The sequence below is a fragment of the Neophocaena asiaeorientalis genome, unplaced genomic scaffold (genome assembly GCF_003031525.2).
Source record: "Neophocaena asiaeorientalis asiaeorientalis breed wild unplaced genomic scaffold, Neophocaena_asiaeorientalis_V1.1 scaffold19, whole genome shotgun sequence".
NCBI classification, from domain to species: Eukaryota; Metazoa; Chordata; class Mammalia; order Artiodactyla; family Phocoenidae; genus Neophocaena; species Neophocaena asiaeorientalis.
The window spans coordinates 120,006-147,985 of NW_020173388.1; positions in this window are offsets into that span (position 1 = coordinate 120,006).

Below are 27,980 nucleotides of genomic sequence, written 5' to 3' on the forward strand. Positions count from 1 at the left end.
TTGCTCAATACCAGAGTCAAATGCTTTATTAGAGAAGGAGATGATAAGATTTCTAAAACTACTAGGTCAATAGTGTACATATTTATTGCTGAGTAGCTTATCAAACATGAAGGATTTAGCATGATTACAAATTTGACCCCAAATAATTCATATTGTATTTAAATCACTTAAGTTCTCATCCGTCAAAGACAGTAGAAGAAAAAAAGAAAAAGAAAGCAAAATCATGTTTCTGAAAATAAATTAAGTTCAATATTCAGTAGAATTTTATTGAGTACATGCTTTCTATAATAACTGAAGCAGGAATATAAACAAACTCAGTTTGAAAAATCAAGCATACTGTCTTGAAAGAACTGAAAGTCTACAGAAAACATACAATTATGGTCCTATATGGAACTAATTAAAATAATGTATTGAGAAAGCATATATAATGCCCATTGAAAATATCTATTAATATATTTTCTTTTTCACTTTTCTGACACCCTTGTGATATTTACACAGCCTCTTATTCCTATTCACAGGTACCAAATTAATGTTCACAAACAAATTATATTATGCCTATTTATTCTCAAAGTAAATAACATCCAGGTGCTCAGGGTATCAAACCAGCTTCAAATGATCACTGCAGATTTATCTTACTCTCTTTTCCAAAATCAGTTATCTGACTCAGCCATGTCATCCTGTTTTATTAGCATAACAATTAACTGCATCATTTCCCTTGATAGTCTACAGGAAGGTACTTAGCAATAAACATAGGGGCAGTGTTGGTGTACAGTTAGACCGCTGTAATGCAGCTGGATTGTACTTTGGTTTACAGTGATATTTTCATCTCACTGTATTCACTTGAATTAATGTTGCTGCAAAGGGTTAATACTATAAAAATATTATTCAGTTAACCAATATGAAACCGTTTTGGTTCTGTTAATGACCACCAGTCACCAAAGACCACCAGGAACATCTGTTGCCAAATAGAGTTGATATTCATTTCACCAAAAGAGGCTGCAGACCATGTGGAACAGGGGATGTCTCAGAAGCTGGTAGAATAGGCTTGTTATAGAACTTGGGGTTGTGTTCAATCATTTGGAGGAGGGTTTACATATTATTTGCTTTCTTTTCTCATATGAAATTTTTTTGACATTGTCTCATGAAAAAGAGTATATATTTTCTTGTTTCCTCAATAAAGCCTGCTTTAGTACTATGTCAAGCAATTAACAGGTATTTGCTGATTTCAATATTTTATTGTTTTATTTTGAAAGAAGGTATGTTTCATGTTACACAAGTAAAACTTAAGACAATATGTGAAAATCATATTATAGCTATGTTCACAGAAAAATATTCAAGATTCTTACTTTAAATATTTAGTTTAACCCATGCAGCCACCATCATAAAGTGACAGCAATAGAAAAACATAAAAATTGAGAGTACTATTTTGTTACTAAAGTAGATTTCCTATTTATAGACCTTCAGAAAGACATTCATGGAATGATATATTTTATTAAAATACAAATCATTTTAAAAAAGTTTAGAATGTATAAGCTAGTTATATCAATTAGAATTACTTTATTTGGAAATACCAGAAAATTGTAATACAGTGCCTTAAACAATAATGGGTTTATTCATCTTAATAATGAGAAGTTCAAAGGAAGACAGGCCAGGGTGTATATGGCAGTCCAGTGATGTCGTAAAAGACCCTAGCTCCTTCTCTCATCCTGCCCTTCCATTCTTGGTGTATGTTTTTTTTACAAGATGGCTGCATTATCTCTTGACTTTGCATCCACGTTGCCAGAATGATGAAAATGAAAGGCACAAACCATCTCCTCTTTAAATTTTGTTTGTTTGTTTAAAAGAAAAAAGGCAACCCACAATAAATACTTCTTTTTATATCTAACTGGCCATAACTGTGATTCCTGGCCATCCCTAACTGCCAGCCAATTTAAAAAGAGGAATATATTATCTTTCTTATCAAGGGAAATCAAGGGAAAGAGTAGGTTGTAATTGAGTTTAGGAAACCTTCTACAGTGGCCATGCCAAATAAAATAGACATACACACATACACGATTTAACTACATATACATGTTAACTTGTAAGTTTTCAAAAATTTCAAAATGATTTGTATTTTAATCAAAGATACTTATGAATGCCTTCTTGAAAACCTATAAATAGGGAATATACTTAAAATAGTTATATATATCTTTAAAGCCATATTAATGTATATAAAATTATATATGTATATAGATATATGCAAAGAAAAATCTATTAAGTTGAAATAAATTATTTAAAAATTTAAAAATATATCTTTAAAAATTAATGATTATGTCTTTATTTTCATATCAATATAGAAAAACAGAAATGCAATTATCACATTGCTAAGCAAAGTTTCATGCCTCAGTCTATATAAATCTAGGAGATATGATTTTAAAATGAAGTAATAAATACTCATGAGTAGGTAAGTTTTAAAGTTACATTGAAATTTAAAACCTGAGAGAATAATTGCAAAATTGGATTTTGGAAAAAAATTAAATGCATCCCATTTACCTTGTTCTGCATTATATTTCCCTAGACTCTATTTTTTGTTATATTTTGATAATTCATTCTAGAAGTAAAAAAAATTAATTTAGACTCCTTATTGGTAAGAATAGAAAATGTGTATTGTTGATTGTTTATTATCCACTAAGGATGTTCAAATATCCTTCTCTGGTCCTAGCTCAGGTTCCAAGTGCACAGCCCCCTCCATCCCTAGTCTAATATTGCCTACCAACAATTTACCCATTGTGCTTCAGTGGGTCGACCTCATGTATATTAACCCCTTCTTATTTCCCACTTAATTCTTATGTAACATACATTTGCATGGGTTCAAAGAGATGATGCGCTGTGTGAGGAAAATGAAATTTTATTTTCCATCTTTCCCAACCCTCAGAAGACATACACATAAAAATAAATTGCTATCCATATTCTGATTGGTACAGAGATAAGGTCTTGTAAATATCAGAATGTTTCCATTTAATTTAGCTTCATCTGCTTTATATTTATAATGAATTCCCACAATATTGTGTGTATGTTTTCTGTTTCACTTGAATTTTATTGCTGTTAGATAGTACTTCTTTTCTCCATTTCCACAAAGGGTTTTTTTTGTTTTTTTTAAATTGGGAATTAAGAGAGGCTGGTTTGAATATGAAAGTTCTAAACGATACTTTGGCAAAGAAAGTGATGACAGCTAGCTTGAGGAAAATGAATTGAAATTAATGTGACAGAAAACAGGAAGATAGAGAAAATTTAAATTTATTAAAACTGGGAAAATTTTGAAACTACAAATAAAGATGATCAAATCCAACGATATTAAATAGAAGTGGACCTAAATGTATTCCAAATGTGAGAATGAGAGTTTAGAACAAGATTATATAAATATTCAATCTTCTTTATAGCTAATATCTAGATTTGCTATGGGCATATCCAAGTAATTTCCAATAAGTTGGTTTTGAAAATTGTTCTTGTTAAGGGGTCCTATTGTTGGATTTACTAGCCTTCCTGATCTGGAAGAACCTAAATACTGACTCCCAAGTCACCACGAAAGATATGATGATATAATGAACCAGGATTTTCTTGTTTTGATTGATTAGTTCAATACCTTAAAAAAAAGGGGAGAAAGAAGGAAGGAAGGAAGGAAGGAAGGAAGAAAGGAAGGAAGGAAGGAAGGAAGGAAGGAAGGAAGGAAGGAAGATTGGGAGAGGAAGGGAAAGGGAAATGTTACCAAAGGACCATTTACTTAGTCTACATTATAATATATAAAGTTGAAATTATTAATTCTTTGTGCAATGACTGGACTTCTTTGCATCCTATTAATAAACTGACTTTGAAACTTGTGTGAAAGTATTAAAAATTCAAACATATTTTGATGATTACCTCTTAAATTGACACTGCTAAAAAATGTCTACAACAGAGACAAATTTTAAGGAGGGTATAGTAGTACACAAAGGCAAGATACATCAATGATATATGGTTTTATTAATTGATTTTAAAAGGTTTGGAATGTCTTTTACTTGCAAAAAGTGGTGCATACAATACTCATATAGCCACGTGTGTATTGATTGGAATGTAGACTAGGATATGGTTCAAATTGGCAAAATTTCTAAACCAAAGGCACTAGATGAGACAGGATGAAATAAAAATGTTCTTCAGTCTGCAAAACTTCTAAGAAAAGAGACTGAATGAGATAAAATAAAAATAACAGATGAGACTCCTTTGTCACATTTAGTTATGCACTTTGGGTACTCTTTCCATGTCATTTTTGGCAGGGATAAAGGATGCTAATAAGGAAAAAAAAATCAGACAACACCAATTATTTCAAGGGCATGCAGTTAGATACATAGCAGCTAACCTGAAGCTTTGTGGATTCCAGATGGGACAAATAACCAGATTACTTGCGGGTGTTTTAATAGTACCCAGAGGGTATCATAAAATCACTCACCATATGCCTAATATCCCTATAGCTCTGTTTCTTTGAACTGTTAATCTTCCCTTTTATTTACTTTTTATTGCCATACACTTAAACTGATGTCTTTTCTTATCTACAGATAAACTTATAGGCAATATGTGAATACTCATGCACATCTCTTATCTCTCATTTTACTGTACTTCCTACTTTTTCTATTGATATTTTAGTTGTCTGCCCTATAATGTGGATATCTCTTAAGCTTTATGTTGAAAGATTTCCATTTCTATGTCTGTTTGCTGAATTTACTATTGGTTTTGTGATTAGGAGTTTAAAGGTCAGAAACCAAATTGTGATGGGTTGGAAAAAAATAGAAGGTATAGAAATACAGAAACTGAATTTAAATTTTATGTAAATCTATTAGAAAAATTTAAGTGGTTCTAAGTCACATTTAATAGGGTTGTTTTATGCATGCATGCGAGGCTAGCTTATATTATAATGGTCTGAAGTAATATGTTCCCATGAATTGCACAGTTGTTGGTAGGGTGATTGAAATAGCATTGCAACTTTTTTTCTGATAAATGGGGAACGTGTTTTCAAATCAAATTGAGGTGGGGGGAAGTGTTTGGTAGCTGGAAAACAAATTTAAAAAGTGTATAAGGGAAAAGTTATTATCAACTGTGTCAAATGCTATTTAATAGGCCAAGTAAAATTAAAAGTTGAAATTGGGTATTAGATTTAGCAATTTGGAGGTCATTGATGAACCGGATACGATCAATTTGTTTGAATAACAGGGATAAGAAACCTTTTGGGAATGGGTTCAAAATGCAAAGATAAAAATTGGTGTGTATTTTCTGAAAAGAAAAAGCAGATAAATTGACACTGAAAATTTTATCAGAATTATTTTTGTTTTGATTGCTTTACTTTGTTTTTGTTTTTTTCTTTCTTTTTTTTTTTTAGAATGGAGAAACAGCAGGATGTTTATACGTATGCTGATGATAATTATCCAATATAGAGTTGGGAACTGAGGAGTGAGTAGATGACAGGGATGTTATCTAATAAGAGGTAAGGAATTGTCTTAAGAAATGAACACTAATAGTTCTATTTTAATAGAAAGGTAGAGTATATGGGCACAGATGCTGATAGTTGTCCATATGTGGTGTTAGGAATCTATTAAGGTTTTTAGAATTACTTCAGCTTGCTTTGTGAAGTAAGAAGAAAGGTCATTAACTGAGAATAAGGGAAGAAAAACATGTTCTTTTTTTTGGAGGGTGGGGAGAGTCACAGCATATTTTTTTTTATTGAAGTATAGTTGATTTACAATATTATATTAGTTACAGGTCTATAGCATAGTGATTTAATATTTTTATAGATTATACTCCATTTATAGCTATTACAAAATATTGGCTATATTCCCTGTACTATACAATATATCCCTGTAGCTTCTTTATTTTATACTTAGTAATTTGTACTTCTTAACCCCTTACTCCCATATTGCTCCTCCCCCATTCCCTCTCCCCACTGGTAACCTTTAGTTTGTTCTCTATACCTGTGAGTCTGTTTCTGTTTTGTTATATTCATTTGTTTGTTTTATTCTTTAGATTCCACATACAAGTGATAGTATACAGTATTTGTCTTTTCTCTGTCTGACTTATTTCACTAAGCATGATACCCTCTAGGTCCATCCATGTTACTAGTTTTTGAAGCGACTAGAGAAGGTATAAAAGAATGCTTGAGGGAAATGGGGAAGTGATGCTAAAGACAGCAATGTGGTTTCTAAATAGCTTTAAGCCCCCTTGAGGTTGTGGTCATGATTTTTAAAGGGAGACCAATTAGTGTGATTGCTGTTTTTCTTCTAATAAGTTTACCCGTATAAGTTCAGGCTCAAAGTAGGCAGATAATTACATTTAAACAATGTTATGGATATTTCATGCATGTAAGGCCAAGTGAGAGAGGGACTGAGGAGTTAAGTGAGAGGAAGTAATTATGAGAACTGACCATAAAATTAACCTGGATAATCAGGAAAGAGAGGTCATCAAGATGGTCAATGTGTGACAGTAATTGGTAATGACAAGGTATAGGATTAACTCTATGGAAATAAGTGGCTTACGCAGAGTGAAAGTTGAATATTTGAAGGTAGAGAAGAATATGGGTAGCATGATTCAAGTATTGTTTTTAAGGAAGGCAGGAGGGAAAACTGTTTGCCAGAGTCAAGGAGGATAAAGAAGGAGATTATTCTAACTTAAACATAGTGCTATGAATGAAATGGGAGAAAGAATAGTAACTGTGTTAGAGGGCTGCAGCAGAAGTAGTCTAAACGTTGCCCAGGTTTAGAGCAAAAGGGGATAAGGATTCTTACGAAGTGTTTGAGAATGTAGAGAAATTTGTTGATTATGGACTGGGAAATTAAGGGCACTGTGTCAGGTTTTCATGAGTTAGGGCGGAGAGGAAGATGAAAAGAGTGAAGAGGATGTGCAAAGATTTTAGGGTGGGAGAGATAAGGGTGGCCTGGAACTCTGAGCTTCTGGTGTTAGGTGTCAGCACATACACAGAAATAAAGGATATAATGAGATTAAATCAGATGACCTAAAGGCATTCAGGAATGGTGGTGATGTGGATAGAGGATGGCTGGAACCTTTCTAGTTGATGTAGTTTAGGATATCTGTGAAATCAGGCTCTTTCATCTCTTTCTATGTGGGTCAATTGTTTGAGGGTTAAATTGAAACAAAAGAAAAAATGCTTGTATTTAAGTCATCATGTGTTCTTAAAACCCTTAAAATTTAGAGCTAATTGAAATCTCTGCATACTATCTAGCAAAAAAAGAAATATGGTAGAAAAAAAATTTAGGTCAAGTGAAATTTGGAACTAGATTATGAAGAATTAAATAGCTGCCTTGGAAACCAGCACTATTTAATAGTAGAGTGGAAATAATATATGCCTGATCCATACACACTTCAAATATTGTGTAATACTTATCTTAATATTTTAATAAAGTTTGTTAGGTATTTGATAAAGCATATTAAATTAAGCCTGCTCAAGAGTATTGCCTCTATAGCTTTACATGTTTTTAAAATTTCAACCCATATGAACATATTATTTTAATTATTACCTGGGATAAGTTGCCTTGTAAAGAGTAAGTATAGTTATGCCACCAAGTACAATCTATGTTACTTGGATTCTGTTACATGCATTGGTTACTTTTTGTGTGTGTGTGTGTGTGGTACACGTGCCTCTCACTGTTGTGGCCTCTCCCGTTGTGGAGCACAGGCTCCGGACCCGCAGGCTCAGCGGCCATGGCTCACGGGCTCAGCTGCTCCGTGGCATCTTCCCGGACCGGGGCATGAACCCATGTCCCCTGCATCGGCAGGCGGACTCTCAACCACTGCGTCACCAGGGAAGCCCGCATTGGTTACTTTTGATGTCACTTTTTATGAGGTCCAGGTGACCTGCCTGACAGATTTGACTTGGTAAACAGAACTACTTTGCAATGGTAAAAGTTATTTTTTCTCTTTGAGACATGTTAAAGGTCATAATGTTCAAATGTTTATCCCCTGAAGATCTCAAAGGTAACCTACCCATGGGGACTCATTATTTCTCTCCCTGTTGAAATTCATGTTTTTATCTTTAGACTTGCATCTGTAAAAAGTTGGCATGGAGGAAAAGAACTGTGTCTAGTGCATAATATAGTGTATAAAGAGGCAGCAAAACAAGTTTCATTGCCATTCTGGTCACTAACTTTGTATTGAAGGCATTCAGGGTATATTTATCTTTTGTAACCTAAAGCTAAAATCTCAAAATTATTTAGTTAAAATTTTTTTTACTGCTTATTATGTGTATTTGTATAGGTCTATTATGCTCTAGTAACAAACTCATAATTTCACTACCTCAAGTTCATAAAAGTATATTTCTTGCCAAGGACTGACTGTTTTCTTTTCTTTTATTTCTGTTATGTCCTCACTGCAGGATCCAGCCTGGTAGAGTAGACACTCTAGAACACTGCTAGTCATCAAGACAATAGGAAATAAATTTTGGAGAGGTTTACTCTGCAATTAGAAGTTCTAGTTGGGAGCCACACATAACACCTCATTGCTAATCACCACTCCCAAGTAACCCAGAAGTCCATTCCTACCCATATGAGGAAGGTAGAGGGAAGTAAGTATTATATAGTTATATAGTACTAATAACCACTATATTGGTGTCATTATTCACCGAATTTTCTTTTTAAGAAAATTTGAGATTTCTAAGGGAGCTGATAACAGTGTTATTAGAATATGCCTATAGATTATACTTGAAAAGACAAATTAAATGAAACACACCATTAGTGGGAATAGAGTGAACACAGATATTAAAGCAGTTTTTTGTCCAGAAAAATCTTAACTTGCTTGGTTAATAACAAAAAGAACAAAGTTTACATTTTGATTAGGTCTATGCTAAATCTACCTGTTAATATGAATATAAACATAGGTTAGGGATTAACAATATATTGCATAAAATAATTTACATAAGAATTGTAAAATTTGTGATTTTGGTTTTATTTGTTTTGATCTTTTCATAGCTTGTAAGCAAACAGATGTCAGGCTTGCTCATTTTGAATTTTGTAGGACTCTGGGAGCAGATATTGATTCTTAAAAAGCACATAGTAAATTAAGTTGCTAAAAACAGAGAAAATGGTCTTAATTTTCCCCCAAAGTATGAATAGAAGAAACAAAGAGGAATACAAATTATTGACAATAAAATAGCTGACTTAAGAAATAACTACTTATATTAATCTAAAAGTAAACACTGGTTTTGGCCATCAACCAAAGGAAAATATAATTCAAATATGAATGTATTTATTTATATACAAGTTTATGAGAATAAGTATATTAATGTGTCAAATATGTATGCATTTTAGAATGTTTAAATATCACAGTCTCTTTTTCTTCTAAGATATTAGAGAAAAAGTAAATATTTTTTAAAGTGTCTGTAGTATACCAAATATAGATTTCTTTTTTAAAAAAATCTAGGTTTTTGAATATTTATTTTTATCTAAACCCTTCATCTGGAAAAAAGAATTTGTGATTATATGTAATTAAAATTTTGTAGAAATTATGATGAATTTGTACTTTCTACCTTGTTAACCCAATCTTACTCAAAGCTGCATTTGAAAGAAGACTAGCTGCACGAACAGACTGTGACTGTAGGATGGAGTTTTTTTGAAATAAGATGGTGCGTTGATTGAACATTATCTTGGCCCATTGGTACTATGCTATCCCCATTTGTATACAGAGAAGCAAGAAGAGGAACAATTAATCACATTCCTGTGATTCCTGGAAATCACATTCCAAAAAAACATGAGTGCAATCTCTCTGAAGTGCTTTCATAAATAATTAGGAAGGAACTTTTAGTAATCGTCTCTTTTTCAGAGTCAGCTTGACAAACTAGGAGAATTAGGAGTCCAGAAGTTGATCTTGCATCATAAGTCTAATTTTTCTGTCTTCTATTTTTCAACATTTGCTTCAGTTTTCATTGCTTAAAACCCTCTAATGACTGCTCATTGCTTTAAGCACAATTCAGTATTCTTTTTTTCCTTTCCAGTTCTATTGAGATATAATTGACATACAATAGTATATGTTTAAGGTATAAGCACAGTGATTTTATTTACTTACATACCTTATGAAATGATTACCACAATAACTTTAGTGATCATCTATTATCTCATATAGATACAAAATGAAAGAATTTTTTTCCTTGTGATGAGAACTCTTAAGATTTACTCTCCTAATAGCTTTTGTATATAACATATAGTGGTGTTAACTATGTTAATCATGTTGTGTCACATTCCTAGTACTTATTTATCTTATACCTAGAAGTTTGTATCTTTTGACCACCATCACCCAATTCTCCCTACTCTCACCCCTCGCCTCTGGTAATATAATCCCTTTTCCTATGAGTTTATTTATTTATTTTTTAAAGTGTAATTGACCTACAACACTATGTTAGTTCCTGGTGCACAGCACAGTGATTTTTGATATCACTGTACATTACAAATACAGAACAATTCAATATTTTTAATGTCAAATACTAAGTACTAAGTTATCTGACCTCTGATTATGTCTGTGACCTCACGTCAAGATTTGTACACACACACACACACACACACACACACACACACACACACAATGGAATATTATTCAGCCATAAAAAAGAAGGAAATCTTGCCTTTTCCAACAACATGGATGGACCTTGAGGGCATTACATTAAGTGAATAAATCAGAAAGAAAAAGACAAATACTGTATGTTCTCACTTATATGTGGAATCTGAAAAAAGTCAAATTCATAGGAATAGAGAGCAGAATGGTGACTACCAGAGGCTTGTAGGGTGGGGAAAATGGGGAGATTGTGGTCAAAGGGTATAAACTTTCAGTTGTAAGATGAATAAGTTTTAGGGAATCTAATGTACAGCACAGTGACTACAATTAACAATACTGTATTATATACTTGAAAGTTATTAAGAGAGTAGATCTTAATGTTATCACTGCAAAAAAAAAAAAGGTAAAAAGGTAATATATGAAGGGATGGATGTGTTAACTAAACCTTTTGTGCTAATCATTTTGCAATATATATTGTATCAATCATCATGTTTACATCTTAAACTTACATATGTTATATGTCAATAATATCTCAATAGAGCTGGAAAAAAATGATTCCATGTGCTTCAGGATTTTCCATCTCTTCCCTCCAACTCCACCCCCTCCTTTCCTCTACTTCAAGCCATCAAATGACTATTTATCCTATGTAGTCTCATATTTAGCACTCTCAGAAAACTTCTTTGAACCCAAAGGCTAAGTTAGATCTCTTACTATAAAGCAACATAGCGTTTTGTACTACAGATTATACAATACTGTATAGTCAAGCTCAAACATTCTGAATCAAGCAGCAAAAAAAAAAAAAAAATAGGAAACAGAATAGACTATTGTGGCAGTAAATAAACTGCCAATTAATGCTTTTGTATTCTGAAAACAAACTGAATTACTGGATTGTATAGTACTCTATCTCCACTCAGGGCTTTTTCCTTTTATTTACTTTGCTTCTAGTTCCAGGAAACTACAAAATGTTTTCAGCAAACAAAAGGAATAGCCAGTCTCCTCAATTAACATCAAACCAAATAAATTATCTTTTTGAGATATATAATCTCTTTCCTCATGCTCCACACTTTAAATAATTAAATGAGGGGCTTCCCTGGTGGCACAGTGGTTAAGAATCCACCTGCCAATGCAGGGGACATGGGTTCGAACACTGGTCTGGGAAGATCCCACATGCCATGGATCAACTAAGCCCATGCACCACAACTACTGAGCCTGCACTCTAGAGCCTGCAAGCCACAACTACTGAGCCCACGTACCACAACTACTGAAGCCCACACGCCTAGAGCCCGTGCTCCATAACAAGAGAAGCCACCATAATGAGAAGCCCACGCACCACAACGAAGAGCAGCCTCCGCTCGGGGCATCTAGAGAAAGCCCACACACAGCAACAAAACCCAGTGCAGTCAAATATAAATAAATAAAATAAGTAAATTACAAATAAGTAAACAAATGAAAGAATAAACAGTTGAGTCTAGAGTGTTCGTATTTCTATAACCTCACCAAGTCTGGAGTTAAATCAAGAAAATTGAGTGAGTAAAATGTTTAGGTCTGAATGATTAATAACGCTTCTCAAAAGAATCCTTCCTAAAAAAGGAATGTCTACTCAAAGGACTTATTTCTGTACTCAATTCTCTAGAGTCACAGGAAGCAAATTTTGGCTTTCAGGTGCTAAGAACTCAGAAATATTGAGGATTTTTTTCAGAGAATCCTCCTATGTAAACCAAAGAAAATACTTCCCCCAAAATGAAATCATTGGCCTTACTTACCCCATACCACCTCTCATTTTATCATATAAAAAGTCACACTACCTTGTTGGATACTGGGGACCTAACCACTTTATCTCTCCTTTTTTTTTTTTTTTTTTTTTTGCGGTACGCGGGCCTCTCACTGCTGTGGCCTCTCCCGTTGTGGAGCACAGGCTCCGGACGCGCAGGCTCAGCGGCCACGGCTCACGGGCCCAGCCGCTCCGCGGCATGTGGGATCTTCCCGGACCGGGGCACGAACCCGCATCCCCTGCATCGGCAGGCGGACTCTCAACCACCGCGCCACCAGGGAAGCCCTCTCCTTTTCTTTAGCAGAAATCATAGCACCTACGATTATGCATTTATGCCTAGATGCTCCACTAGAATGTAAGTTCCATGAAAGCAGACTATGTGTTATGTCCTGGACACTATGTGCCATTACCCTGCCAGATGCTGGTGATATAAGTACTCAAAAAATATTTGTGGTTGAATGAATGAGATTAATAAGAGTGTGCACAGATAAGTGAAAAGCATGTTTACAATAAAATAATGCTACAAGATATTTTTTCCAGTGTCATCATTTGTGATGACATTTATTTTTTTCTAAAGAGACATTTTAGTACAAGGGAAGTCTTCATTTTTGAAAATGTTTCTCAGTTGACATTTCTTTTGTGAGCATGAATTACATCTCAAGAAAATTATGAAATTATCTATTGTGTGCCTTACTAAACTTTGTTTCCCCATTTCTTATTTTAGGGTCTGCCATAATTTATGCACTCAATAAAAATTTGCTAAATATTTGTATGTACTTTAAAAAGAGGTTAAATAAAAGCAATTTTAGAGGATGTATTGATTCTGATATGGGTTCATTGACAAATTATCTTTTCCTGTTTATCAATATTACTCTACAATTATCAACAGTAAAAATTATATTGCATCTTATTTCAGAATCTTAGTACTCTAAGTATATAAACTACTTTATACCTCCCACTGCTTTATAATTACTTGAAATTCTCTAACTGTATTGCTTAGTTACTTTATATACATTTAACTTCATTGTAGAGAGAATTTGCCTGTCTAAAATGTATTTTCCTGATATAGAATGAAAATGTGTTTTGACATCAGGAAAATATGTGGTTTGGTGATAAACAATAGCTATACAGAGTGCAAATGTATTTGAGGAGGATCATAAGATACAAACTCCACACAGCGGTTATTTCTGAACAATCCATATTCAATCAAATACTTCAGACTATCACTTTTTGAAGAAACAAAGATAGGACTCTGATTTGGTTTTGTACTGAAAGATGCAATTGTGACACTTTGTAGCAAAGAACTTTGGTCTGAAGTAGAAAACTAATTAATAAAGCAGGCGGAAACAATTCCTGAGACCATTTTTACTGCTTTAATTGGCAGTATTAGAAGCTTTCGTTAAAAGGAAATCCCTAATATGAACAAAGAAGGAAATTTAGAATGAAATAATTTCTAAGGTTGCACTAACTTCCATTGTGTGTTTACTCCTTGCATATTCCTGCATGATAAAATTCTATTAGAGCCACTTCTTTTACTAATCAGTGCATTAATTTTTAGTAAACCCTTTTGTAAGTCCAATATGTTTATTATTATTCAATACTATAAATTAAAAACATGAACCACTTTGCCACAATTCATGTTAACCAATGTTATACAATGCAATAATTTCACTGCAATGTAAAAATGGAATTTACTTTATACAAAGAAAAATTGCTGCCTTTCCTACAAGAGAACATATATGGAAAATGAATAGTCATCTGGATTGAATACCTAAATTTATTTAGTAATGGAGAATTTGGATATTGAAACAATAAGCACCTAAGCTCATAGGCTGATTCTCATTTCCCAGGCAGTTTCTGCCTTCATTGGAAACCTGAAGCTTAACTCACATTTATTATTGTAACCACAAAAATTTTGGAGGTTACTTACTGCACAGCTTCTATGGTGTGAATTTTGCTGTACATCTGGCTGTCATCCCATTCTTTCTTTCTTCTCACTTAAGGAACCAATGGTTCTTAAGACTCAACAATTCTTGGGGTTACTTAGTATTCTCAATAAAATAGCTTTGTTTTAATTAATGTCATTTTCTTTTGCTTGCATCTAAAAACTCCCACAAGTATGGTCTTATATTTCTCATTTAAATAACAGCAAGGATGAAATCTAACACATAGAATAGTGAGGCATAGGCTAAACGTATGGCCCCAGTTGCTTACTACCTACCGGTACTTGACAGAAGGCAACACACAGGATGAGCTGGGAGAATCAAGACAGATTAGCATTTGAGGTATGGTTTAAAGAATATGGAATTTAAATATTCAGAATCTAAAAGAATATCAGAGAATAACAAGTGATTTGGGGAGATTGGAGCAAAGATTATATGAAAAAATGAAATGGAAAATGACACTAGAAAGGTGAAATAGGTTACAACTCTGCAAGTCCTTGAATGCCTTATAAGAATACTTGAATTCCAGAAATAAAGGTGGACAATTTAAAGTTTTCATGTAGAGGAAAAAAAAAATAAAGACAATCACCTACTCCTAATTACATAATTTATTCATCAGGCAATACTTTAAAATAGTTTAATCATACATTCTACTTTACATCGAAGTATAGCATACTTATAGAAAAGAGCACAAATCATAACTGTGTAACTTCATGAATGTTCAGTGTTGAACATGTTCAGCTAAATAGAACCCACTTCAGAATCCTAGAAGTACTCTTCATCCCCCCTCCAGTCACTATGTCCTCAAACGTAACCCCTCTCCCAATTTCTAAAACATAGATTATTTATTGAACGTTATACAAAGAGAATATACATTTGTACTTTTTTTTTGTCTCTGTTCTTTCAACACTGCATTTGTAAAATCATCAATATTATTGTGTATTTGGCAGTTTGTTTTTCCTCATTGCTATATTGTTTTCTACTGTTGAGTGTACCATGATTAATTCATTTTGCTATTGATAATATGGCTATTTTGAATGAAGCTACTATGAATATTTTGTACATGTTATTTAATGAAAATAAGTATACAAAATATTTTTTAACATCAGTAGGATGAGCTTGGACTGAAGTGTCTATCATTGATAAATATTCTGATTGATTCTACTAGTCATTCCATATGGAGATATCAAAAATATGTAATTCATTAACTGTGTCTCTGATAAAAAATTAGTGGTCATATTTTATATACTAAGTCAGCTTTAATAATAAAATGTACATAGAGTTGAATTTGTTGTTTTATCATGACCTGAGTTGAATGCTGAAAGCAATATACTCTCCTGGGTCTACTGGTTACATTGAACTTTATGAAAATGATGTTGCTCATAAGATTGTTTCAATAAGCTGTGATATCTGCTTCTGCCTTTTAATCCAGGGAGGAAAAAAAATGAAAAACTATGCTGGACTTTTACTAGGTTTTGCCTTGCATATATTTGTATCTCAGGGAGTTGTCTCTCCTCCCTCTTCTCGTGCAATCTTATTATGGAAGATTTTTTTTTCTGTTATTAAAACATTTTATATATATATATATTTAAACAAGTACCTGTCCTTCAACACTAAAATTTTATCCACAGCCACTTCAATAGGGACGTTTTAATTAAAAATAATTTTAGTGAGCATCCAGTTTCACTTGTGACAAGTAGAGAGCCTGGAAATAATCACTCGTCTTTACAACAAGAGAATACCAGACAAATGGAAAATCAATGAATTTTCTTGGAATAATCAGAGAACTGGAATTACAGGGAAAACTTCCGTCCTGAATTCTGGAGAGACATATGAATCTAGATAGTCACAGCCAAGATCTGCTTCCTTGGAACAAAAGCTGTAGGAGCCATAAACTCTAGGAAGACTTACCCAATAATATTGAACAATGGATGGTGCTGAGTGTGGACTAGCATGAGATTAAGAAGCTTGCAGTGTTGTGGGGAGTACGTTTCTGTGGACTTTACCTCCAGGAAACTCATAGTGATAATCCAAGAAAGATTCACTTCTTTTCATGCCCAGACCCTTCTCTATAACTAAAGCCTACTCTCCAAGAAGGGCTTTGACAGAGTGCAATTCTGAAACTTTATCCGAGCTTAGGAAAAGGAACTGCTTCTCACCTCATGTCCCCTTTTATACTTCTAGCTTCACTTAAGGGGAAAAGAAAATAACATAATCAACAGGGTACAGGAATTCTAAATGAATGAATGAATAAATAAATAAATAAATAAATAAGGAAAGCTGCAGCCAGGGAAGGGAGTGGGGGACAAGGAGAAAAATATTATACCATCAGGGGAGGTACAAAAACACTTGTGAAGACCACAGTCCAAGACATAGGCACACTAGAAGACTGAGACTTAATCAGAAGATAATATATAAACACTCCCTCCCCACCACTCTGCCACTCCATTTACAAACCTCAGTATAGTAACAGTATTACACACTTGACAGAGCTTCCATACACAGACTCTTTTTGATGAACAGTGTATAGGGAAACTCCCAAGCCAAGATTAAAATAAAAGACACTAGAGAAATTTGAAAACTTTAGTACCTATATCACAACATATATAGCTAGATTAACATAAAATACTAAATACCTGATACAACATGACCCGATTTCAAAAAAATATTATAAGATATCAAGATATCATGAAAGGCAAGAAATAACACTGTCTGAAGAAACAAAGAAAGCATCAGAATCAGACCCAGATGAGACACAGATGGAATTATCAGACAGATGTTATAATTCTGATAAATATGTTAAGGGCTCTAACAGAAAAGGTAGACCACATGAAAGAATAGATGAATAATGTAAGCAGAGAGATAAAAGCTCTAAGGAAAAAAAATCCAAAGAAAATGCTAGAAATAAAAAATGCTATAACAGAGAATGCCTTTGATGGGTTCATGAGTAAACTACACACAGACAGGGAATGAATATGTGGACTCAAATATAGGTCAATGAAAACTTTGCAAAATAAAATTCAGAGAAAAAACCCCAGAAGAGATCATTTAAGAAATGCAGTATAAAATTTTTAAAAATGTAGCCTATGCAGACATGAAATATAAAAAGTAAAAGAAAGACAGAACAAAGTGGAAGAAATATTTGAAATAATAATGATGGAGAACTCTCCAAAATTAGTGACAGACTTCAAACCACAGATCCAGGAAGTTGAGAGCATCAAGAAGGATAAATACCAAAAAATACTTCTGTCTATTCAAACTGCAGAAAATCAAAGAAAAGGAAAATCTTGAAGAGAGCCACAGGAGGACGCAGATAAACAACTTATCTATGGAGGAACAAGGATAAGAGTCATAGCAGACTTTTCATTTCCACGCAAGCAAGAAGAGAGTAGAGTGCTACCTTCAGAGTGTTGAAAGAAAATAACGCCAACCTAGAATTCTTTATTCAGTAGAATTATTCTTCAAACGTGAAGGAGAAATAAAGACAATCATGGATAATCAAAAGCTGAGGGAATTTATTTCCAGCATACCAATTTTACATGAAATGTTAAAAGTTCCTCAGGCAGAACAAAAATGAGATAGTGAGAAATTCTTCACTCCTTAAGTGTAAGTGGTACATACTGACTTCTTTCCAAGAGAACAGTATGTAAGGGGAGGAAACAGCAATTTTACCCTGGAAAAACCTGACAAACACTGCCTCAGCCAGGTCATTAAGGTTAACATCATCAGTGATAAGTCCTGTTGACAGTATGTACATGATGTGATGAGAATGGCATTGTATTTCTGTTATGCCTATCTCCTCAAAACTAACAAGCCCAGTCTAACCTTGGGAAAAACATTAGGTAAGTCACAATTAAGGGATATTCTATAAAATGCCTGATAAGGTCCCCTCAAGACTGTCAAGGTATTCAAACAAGGGAAGTCTGAGAAACTGTTGTGATCTCTATCTATCTAAGGATATGTGATGACAAAGGAGACTTGATATCTGAATGAAATGTAGTATTCTGGATGGGATCCTAAAACAAAAAAAGACATTCATTAAAAATAGAGGAAATCTGGGGCTTCCCTGGTGGCGCAGTTGCTGGAAGTCCGCCTGCCGATGCAGGGGACACGGGTTCATGCCCCAGTCCAGGAGGATCCTGCATGCCGTGGAGCGGCTGGGCCCGTGAGCCATGGCCGCTGAGCCTGCACGTCCAGAGCCTGTGGTCCACAACAGGAGAGGCCACAACGGTGAGAGGCCCATGTATCCCCCCCCAAAAAATAGAGGAAATCTGAATAAAGTACAGACTTTAGTTAATAATAATGTGTCAATATTGGTTAATAAGTTGTAACAAATGTACCACACTAATGCAAGACGTTAACATTACAGCAAACAGTGTAGGCTATCGTGGGGGTCTCTGCATTGTCTCTCCAAATTTTCTGTAAATTACAAGTTATCATAAAATAAAAAATTTACTTTTGAAAAGAAAGCAAAGGTGAAATAAAAAAGCAATTCCAGTGGCTTTATAAGTATTAGGTTGGGCACGTTTCACTATGTCTTTTGGATTTGGAGCTGCATTATATTCCTAACTGTAGGAATAAGTCAGTTTATAAGTAGTTTATAATAAATAGTTTATAAGGATAAAAAAATTTCTTTATCTGAAAATCTTTGATAAAGAACTCTTTACTCTTTTAAGCATAATTCCACATCTTTATTTTCTATCTAATGGTATATACGCACAAGTGAAAAAAAAAGCATGTTGGGATTTCACTTTTAATACAAAATAATGTGAAATAGTTATAGCATGCAGTGATATTATCTTATTAGAAATACTATAGAATTAATGCACTAATAATCTTTCCTTTTAAATTTCTTTAAAAAGTTGGTAACAGGGCTTCCCTGGTGGCGCAGTGGTTGAGAGTCCGCCTGCCGATGCAGGGGACACGGGTTTGTGCCCCGGTCCGGGAAGATCCCACATGCCGCAGACCGGCTAGGCCTGTGAGCCATGGCCGCTGAGCCTGCGCTTCTGGAGCCTGTGCTCCGCAACAGGAGAGGCCACAACAGTGAGGGGCCCGCGTACCACAAAAAAAAAAAAAAAGTTAATAACAGTTTTTCTACTCTGAACTTTTAAAAGTGTGTAAGCTTATTTAGCATCTCAGAGGAAATTAAACATGTTTCATATTATCTAAAATAGCTTTAATTTGTAGAGTTCTAAACAATTATTTAAATCATAAACCAAATTTAGAAATAGTGAGATAAAAAACGTTGCTTATGTACATCTGGAAGGATTTTTTCATGAACAAGATGGAGGTTAATTTGGTGCCTTGATTAGAATACCAGTCATAAGGTCTAGGTCTGAGAGTTTATCCATATGTAGGCCAGCTGACTTTGCTACATAAACTGAACAGTGGCTACTCCTCTGATATTGATTAGCAGGGTATTTTAGAGATTGGACTTTTCATGGTCAGGATTCTGGTAATCCTCACAAATTTTATGGGGAGTTCTGTTATTTACAGATGAAGAGATTCTGTGATGCAGCGATGTGCCAGAGGATGCCATGCACTCTGATTAACTGGCGGAGTAAGTCTGAATTGAACCTCAGTTCTCCATCTCTATGTAAACTGCCTCTGCAAATTTTAGAACCTGGCCCAGTTTTTATGTTTCTTGAGCAACATATTGGGAATAAAACTGCTAGTTGAATTATATCTCCTCCTCACCCTTATCACCCCTGACATGCTGAAATCCTAACCCCAAAAACCTCAGAATGTGACTTTATATGGAAATAGTGTCTTTACAGAAGTAATCAACTTAAAATGAGGCCATTAGATTGATCCTAATCGAACATGACCAGTGAACTTAAAAAAAGAGGAAATTTGGACACAAAGATAGACATACATAGTAGGGAGATGATGTGAAGACACCAGGGAAACACCAGGTGAGGACAGAGGCAGAGACTGGAGTAATGCCTCCGCAAGCCAAGGAGCACCAAGGATTGACAGCCACCACCGGAAACTAGGAAAAGCAAAGAAAAATTCTCTCTTACAGGCTTCAAAAGGAGCCTGGCCCTGCCAAAATCTTGATTTTGAACTTCCAGCCTACAGAACTGTGAGAAAATACATTTCAAGCTGCCCAGTTTTTGATATTTTGTTATGGCAGCCCTAGGAAACTAATAAAAAAACCGAAGTAAATTTTCAGTTAACACTGAATAGTCTTAGACTGCTATTCGATCATTTCACTCAACTTCCTACTTTATTTGCTATAACTTGATATAGAGCCCATATTAAGAATTTTATCAATTTTTTCCCATTATCCAAACTCTATTCATATTTTTTTTCATGCAGTGTCTTCCTCAAATTAATGGCTTTCCCAGCCATTTCTGAGGAGCATGCATTTTTTCCCCTATTGTTTTAGATGTTTCTTAGCCATAAGTGGAATGTTGCTTGCCTCTTCATACAAATTGAACTCTCACTTGATTTCTCTATATCAGTTTTTTTTTTAAAGACTTTACTGTGCCATTATTTTATACCTATCTTGCTTTCCAGTTTCTTACATAGTTCTTGATCCTACCTTTGCAATGCTTTAGTTAAAGAATTAAAATAGTATTACTGAAGAATTCAGTAATATTGGGAATACTGTTACCTTGCTTCATCACAATGTGGGTGTGTGTGCACACACCCAAGTACTTGTATATATGTGTGTTTTCATATGAGCATGTATGCACCAAATGTTTATACTGCCAATGACTTTTTCTTTAATTATTAATAATGTTAATTCAAATTCTCCAAGTATACACATCTAGGGAAAGTAGCTGAGAAGTTTGCAGAGTGCCAGAAGTCTGACTAAGGCTACATATTTGCTGCAATAAGTCCACATATGAATATTTCAAAGTTCAGTCTTACTTTAGTATACTCACTAAAAGGTCAGTTGACAAAGGTTTAATGCATTTTAAGAAATGAACTAATTTTGCTCTTTTATCAAGAAGAATTTTTTTCTCCAAAATTTAATCAGATACAGCATAGTAGCTTACTTCAAGATTTGTTATAATAAACATCCTAACAAGTGAATTATCAGATTTATAATTTGCATAAATGAGTTATTTCACTGATATACACATCCCCGAATTTAAATCTCTTATTTTACATTTAATTTGATAAGTTATGCTGCAATGATTTCTAATAGTTTTATCCCTTGTATTTTAAGTTACTATAAATGTCTTAAGATCCTAACTGGCAGTGGCTAACGAAATTACTAAAGATAAGTCACTTCTACAGCTTTTTCAGTTACAGCCATTTAAAAAGAAAATATATCATTATAGCAAAAACGTTCGATTATGTTCTATCAAAGACAGTTCGTGTAATTTTCATTTTTAACAACACAAAAATACATGTGAATCTTTTATCCACTAATAAACATAATTTGGTACTTGTGCTGTACATCACTGTAATTACAACGATATCTTTTATGCCAAAGACAGCCTCAAACTATGGGTAAGAGCAGGAATTTTTCTTCTTTCGTGAGAGGGTTTAATTAAGTAGTCTCAGAATTGTCTTTGTTGCTTAGTATTTGCCTTCCTTTCAAAACACAATACTCCAATTTATCACGTAATCATTCTACCTGCTCTTTTATCTCTAATTTCACATATTCATCCAAAGGTTTTAAAAATAATTATTTTGTGATATCTGCATTTGTCTTTCTTTCAAATTTTATGGTTCATTTCTCAGTGCTTTCTGTTCTAACCCCTACCACTAGTAAGAAGTGTACAACTTCCAAAACACATGAATATGTAAAAAGCATGAAAGCTTTTATAAGATAAAGTTATAAAAATTCATAAATCAGAGGAACAGGAATGAAACCCATACCCTTTATCTGACAGTTACTGCTTTGAACTGTACGACCTAATTGTATATAGGATTAGATAATATATGAGTACTACAATTTTTGTTCTTTTTAGCATAAGTCTAATGAAGGAAAAGCACTATTAACAGTTCATTTTTAAAAATCATTACAATTAGACATCTTTTAGTCCATTAGTGCTTGATATTGCAGCATTTGTAATATTTCTGAATTCTTATATCTGATTCCCCCCACCTTCATTCTTTACTGACTGTAAGATTTTTTTAAACTTATAATTTCTGTATTTTAAGTACATGACAATTGTTAACATTTTTATTGTTTTTAATAAATCTTACATTGCTATCAGTAATTTACAAATGTGTCCTACTAAATGTTTAAAGACATAATTTTTGGAAATATGTCAGCTGATTTGTATCTTACATGTTATGCAGCTTTAGGTAAATTTTATAAAGTCTGTGAATCACAATTTTCTCACCAGTTAGATGGAGATAATTTAGGCAGAAAATAAGCATTAAATACCTGCTACCTGTAAAAGCTCTTCTGGGTGCTGAGGATACCAGTTTTAATAAAATCAGCAAATCTCTGCAGTCCTGGAGCTTACATTCCAGAACACAGTAAAGTGGTTGAAAGAAAATAACAAAAAACATAAACTACTAGGAACTATAGATGCAATGGAAAAGAATAAACAGAGTATGCAGTTAGAAAGTTAGATGGCAAGATGCTATTTAAACTGAGGATGGCTGGTAAAGACTTTTTGCTCTGGTGACATCTGAGCAGCAACCAAAATTAAGAGAGAGCGAATTAAGAAAGTATCTGAGGGAGATGGAAGCAGTAAGTGCACAGTTCCTGAGAAGCATGTTGATGCCTCCAAATTGCAGCCAACAAGCTATTGTCAGAGAGGAAGAAATTCTCCTCTACCCTTGTAGGTTCTTCCAGCTGGTCTAAGAAGCAAATTGACATGAGACAGATTAACGGGAGAAAACCAAACAAAGGTTTATACCATGCATACATGGGAGAGACCCAGGAAAACTGAGTAACTTAAAATAGAAGAAACCCTCACCTTAAATACCATCTTCAACTAAAGACAAAAGAGAATGTTGGGGGTGGTGGTTTGAGACTTCAAAGGGGAGGAGAGCGATTCATATGAAGATGGAAAAGCAAATGTTTGGTGAACAATTGTTTGCCAGGCCATGCACAGATAATGGGACACAGAGTGGGCTCTGATCTCTAGGCCAGAGTTTCTCCACCACACCTAGCCTATATCCTTTGCAGATATCTCTGGTGATAGCTTTATTTCAGGACCAGATCTTCTATCTAAAGTTATTTTTAGTTAGTTAGGGGGAAAGTAAAATTTCTTCCAGAGTTTTTTGGGCTTCATTGTTTTCAGCTTGAAATAATCTGCATGCCAAAGAGACCATTTAGGGTGGCAAATTTTGCTCCCCTATACTATTATGGCCACAGCTGAATGACCAAGGATGAGAACGGAAATAACTGAACCCCCCAACCCGTGATATCTGATCACCCCTGGCCTGTCTTCTGCAAGAATACTGTTAAGCTGATTTAACCAGAATCTCCTACTCTTTATGTCTCCTCTAAATAATTTTATATTCACAAACCACCTCACCCAGCTATTTGGTTATAAATCCTCACTTGTCCTCATTATATTTGAAGTTGAATCTGATCTCTCTTCCCTACTGCAATACGATTTCTGAACAATTGGATTAATATTTTTCATTATTATTCATAATTTAAGTATAAATAAATTTCTACCTGTATCATTAAAAGTTTTTTTAATTTAATATAGGTAATGGATTCTGAGGTGTAGTTATGATAAACAAGTTTGCTCAAAAATATTTTTCCATTAAAAAAATGAAATGCCTGTTTATTTTTAAAAAAAGAAAGAAAAAGAAAACTTTATGGAAACATCAAAATGCTGATAAATTTAATAAAGAATTACTCAGCCCAAATCTTAGTGAAACTAGAGAGTTGAGAAAGATAAGGGAGAGCTAAAATGGTTGTTTTGCCCTCAGGATATTTTCTATTTCAGTATAAAAAGGCTGCAAATTTGAAATCTGGCTAGAAAGGAGACACTCTTCCCACTCCACATTTACATTAACATGTAAAGAGAATCAATTAGACAATTTAAAAAAAAAAAACGACTATGTTTAACATAAAAACAAAAAAAGCGGCAAGATATCTTTTCTGTAGGAAGGATGGAAGGAAGGAGGAAATTACTAAAATTACTACTACTCACTACGCATAGGTTTCTTAGAAAAATTTGTATGGTAAGGTCTAACCTCTTGTTTTGTGATCAGTCTAGCGTCACTTGCTCACAGGGTGCCGCGCGCATCAGCCCTCCAGACCAGAGTCCGTAGTGCGAAACAGCCACGCAGACACCTCAGTTCGGGAAGTGCGCAGCAGCTCCCACAGGCTACTTTGATTTAAGATGGCGGTGGCTGGGCATGCGCAGAGATGCTGCACCGGCAAGGCTCTGGAGTCACGTGAGCAGCAGGCGAGGACTCCGCTCCCTCCCCCCTTCCCACTGAGGAGCCCTGCCCAAGGCCTGTTTGGAGAGGCGGTTCGCCAGAGCGGGAGCTCACCTCTCTCGATTCTCTGCTCGAAGAGTAAGCTTTCCTTTGCTTCAGAGCCAAACTCAAAGGACACCAGGGAGGAGGACCCTTGTTGGGGCTGAACGCCAAAGGGTAGGTAATACATGATCTATCACTGTACTTATTGATGACAGGACTTCACCAGTCGACTGAGCCAGCTTTCAAGACTATCTTAGGATAACAATGCACACGTTTTCCTTGTGAAACAATCAATGTAGAACGCTAAGTTGTTTTCCAAATTTCTTGAAGAAGTGTTTAAAAGAAGGTTATTTTTGTCCAAATTTATAATATACTAATGAAACAGACTAGATAATAGTGATGAGAAGAATGCTAAATAAAAGGAAAAGAAATTTGTTCTATGAAAAATCCAAAAAATAATATGGATAAACATCAGGGAAATGTCCGTACTAACCATGATTTTTGAACATGTGTATTAATAAAATAAGAGGAAAAAGACCAAACAAACAAAACAAAACAAAGGATGGAAAGAAGAAGGAAAAATTGTTATATTAGTAATTCTGCCAGGTGTTTTTTTAATATATTAGTATTTGTCATTTGTTAAGTGTTATATATTTTTTATGTACCATAATGATTTAATGATAATATTAAGACTTGGAAGTATTAAAAAATGATTTTCAAGGTTCCAGACTAGTATGTAGCACGTGTGAAGGTATGCACATAGTTCTTTTTGATTCCAGTGCAGGTTTTAATGCATACCTTTCACTATGTATATGTGCCTCAGTTTGTAATTAAACTGTGCCATGATCATATTGATGGGAAAGTTCTGGCCAGACCTATGGGCTCACTTGAGCCAAGACAGGTTAACTCTGCAATTTGTATGTACTCATTTTTATGCTTCCTATTATAAATGGCATTATGATGCTTATAAGGAAGTTTAAATATATGATTTTTGTCAACAGTGATACCTGCAGGGCAATTTTCCATTTCAAACAAGTATTGGATTTTGCCATTCTGTCCTGTGTTTTTTGCCATCATTATTATCATTATTATTTTGATCATTATCATTACCATTATTTTAATTTCAGATCCACATGTACACCAGTAAATATAGTTCTTTTTTTTTGATGATTTTGACATTATGGATAGAAACTGAGTATGTAAAAATAATTATCTAATAAGTGTCAGTTTTAATTTGATATGAACTCACCTTGTTCTTGACTTAATGTCTTTCTCTATGACTATGTTGCTTAAAATAATATACCCTGCCATTATACTAAATAGTGAAGTGTACGGTCTACATTTCTCAAGTGAGTGAAGATGTACTCAGATCCAAGACATTTTATTTTATTGAATTTATCCAGGTCTCTCAAAATAATCCTTAGAATCTAATTGAGTGTTTTTCTAATAAGCAGTGTTGTTAAAGACATATGTAAATGTTATGTAATTTTTTAACTCATCAAAAGTTTGCTTTTATTAAATTTGGTGTAATGGTCTAGCTTATTTCCTACATTTGTCTTTTATTGAACAATGCTTCTCTTGAGTATATGCAATTTGCAAGGTATGCGATCAGTTTGTTTTTAGCAGTAGTAAATAGCTGCAGGAGATCTCGGTCCACCTCAACAGAATTTCCATTGCAATTTGCTCTTAAGTTGAATATTAATAACAACTAAATAGTACTCTCTATCTTTGGGGGGAATAATGAAAATTTGGATGATGTACTTAAGAATGCCGTTTCAGCCCTTACTGCCCCAGGTTGTTAACAAAAACATGATTTCTACATAAAGCAAATTTCCTTTCTCTGATGATCTTACTTTGAAAGTGAAGTTTTAAATAATTTCACTGTCACAACTCCCTATGCTTCATCATTCTTTTTCTTTCAAAAATAGAATGTGCTCTTTGAACTGATATTTTGTGGACTATGGACCGAAAATGCAGGCATCTTTTCATATGTTGATATTCATCCTTTAGTGCTGAATACTACTTGCATATGAGTGAATAAACTGGATGGCTCTTTTTTGGCACACTAAAGAATACAGTTAGAATTTTCAAAATGGCATATTGATTTTTTGTTGTTGTTCATGTTGTGGGTGTCGAACACTGGGGCTTAAGGGCAAATTTGTCAATGATATGAATCCTAGAATGAGAAACAGAATCTTCATCATTTCCTGTAAGGCATTTTGCAGTTAGTCTACCAAAACCTCCACAGTGTCATTTTAAAATATCTGAGATCTAATTTTTTACTACTTTGCACTAATCAATAAATTATTTTATCCTCAGCAGAGTCAATGGAAATTGCTTTGTGGAAATCCATTTATAGAACATTTATGAAATTGTGTGAGATACAAACTAAAGAAGCATTTCTGCAGAATGTTACCTCTCTCATCCCCACAAAAGCTGCTCCACATACACACACATATGCACACAAAGTTTTGAACAGAAAAATCTGGAATATATTAAATACTACATTCATCCTTAAAGACCTTAAGGCATAATATACATTTAAAATTTACTGAATCCAGAATTTTTCACATTGCTTGACCATTGTATCTTTTCTTCCCCAAGTCACAGTAACATAAATTCCTCGTAAAATGTTTTTCTAGGTATTAGGAAACCATAGAAGGTTTTGAGCTTCATGAGAACAAGGACACTATCTGTATATATTATAGCATCTAAATATTGCCTTGTGTGTTATAGGTGATCAATATATATTGGTGGAATAAAATGAATAAAAGGAGTAATCAGAACTCAGCTTTGCTTCAAGAGAATTAATCTTGCAATAATCTGTACAATGGAGTGGAGTGGGGAATATTAGAAGCAGTTGAAGTTGGACAGAAGGGTACTACGACACTTAAGACAGATGCTATGAGATCACTATAAAAACTGCCTTATTCTTAATGCAATGCCTACTCTGTTAATATGCATAAGTTTCATAACTCCGTTAATAACAATGCAGATTCAATTTCCTGAGTTTTAGTCTTTGTACTCATAGTTTAATAAACACATTTGGTATGTTGTTCTGACACCTCAGGTATAGTTTGTTGGGGACATTTGAATTCATATATCATTTCAGTTATTTTAAACTTCTCCATTAATAGCACCAATGAGCCATACCTAATGCCACAGAGAAAACAAGTTCACCAAAGAGCATTTACTCAATCACTGTCAAAACCATTTTCACTGGAACTCCTTTTTGCATCAGTAGACAGGTGAGACACCCCTAAGTAAATACTAAATGACAAGTTAATGTTGAAAAATTGGAGGCAAAGTCGAGTGAAAAAATTGCCAAAGTACAAGATTAAGCCAGA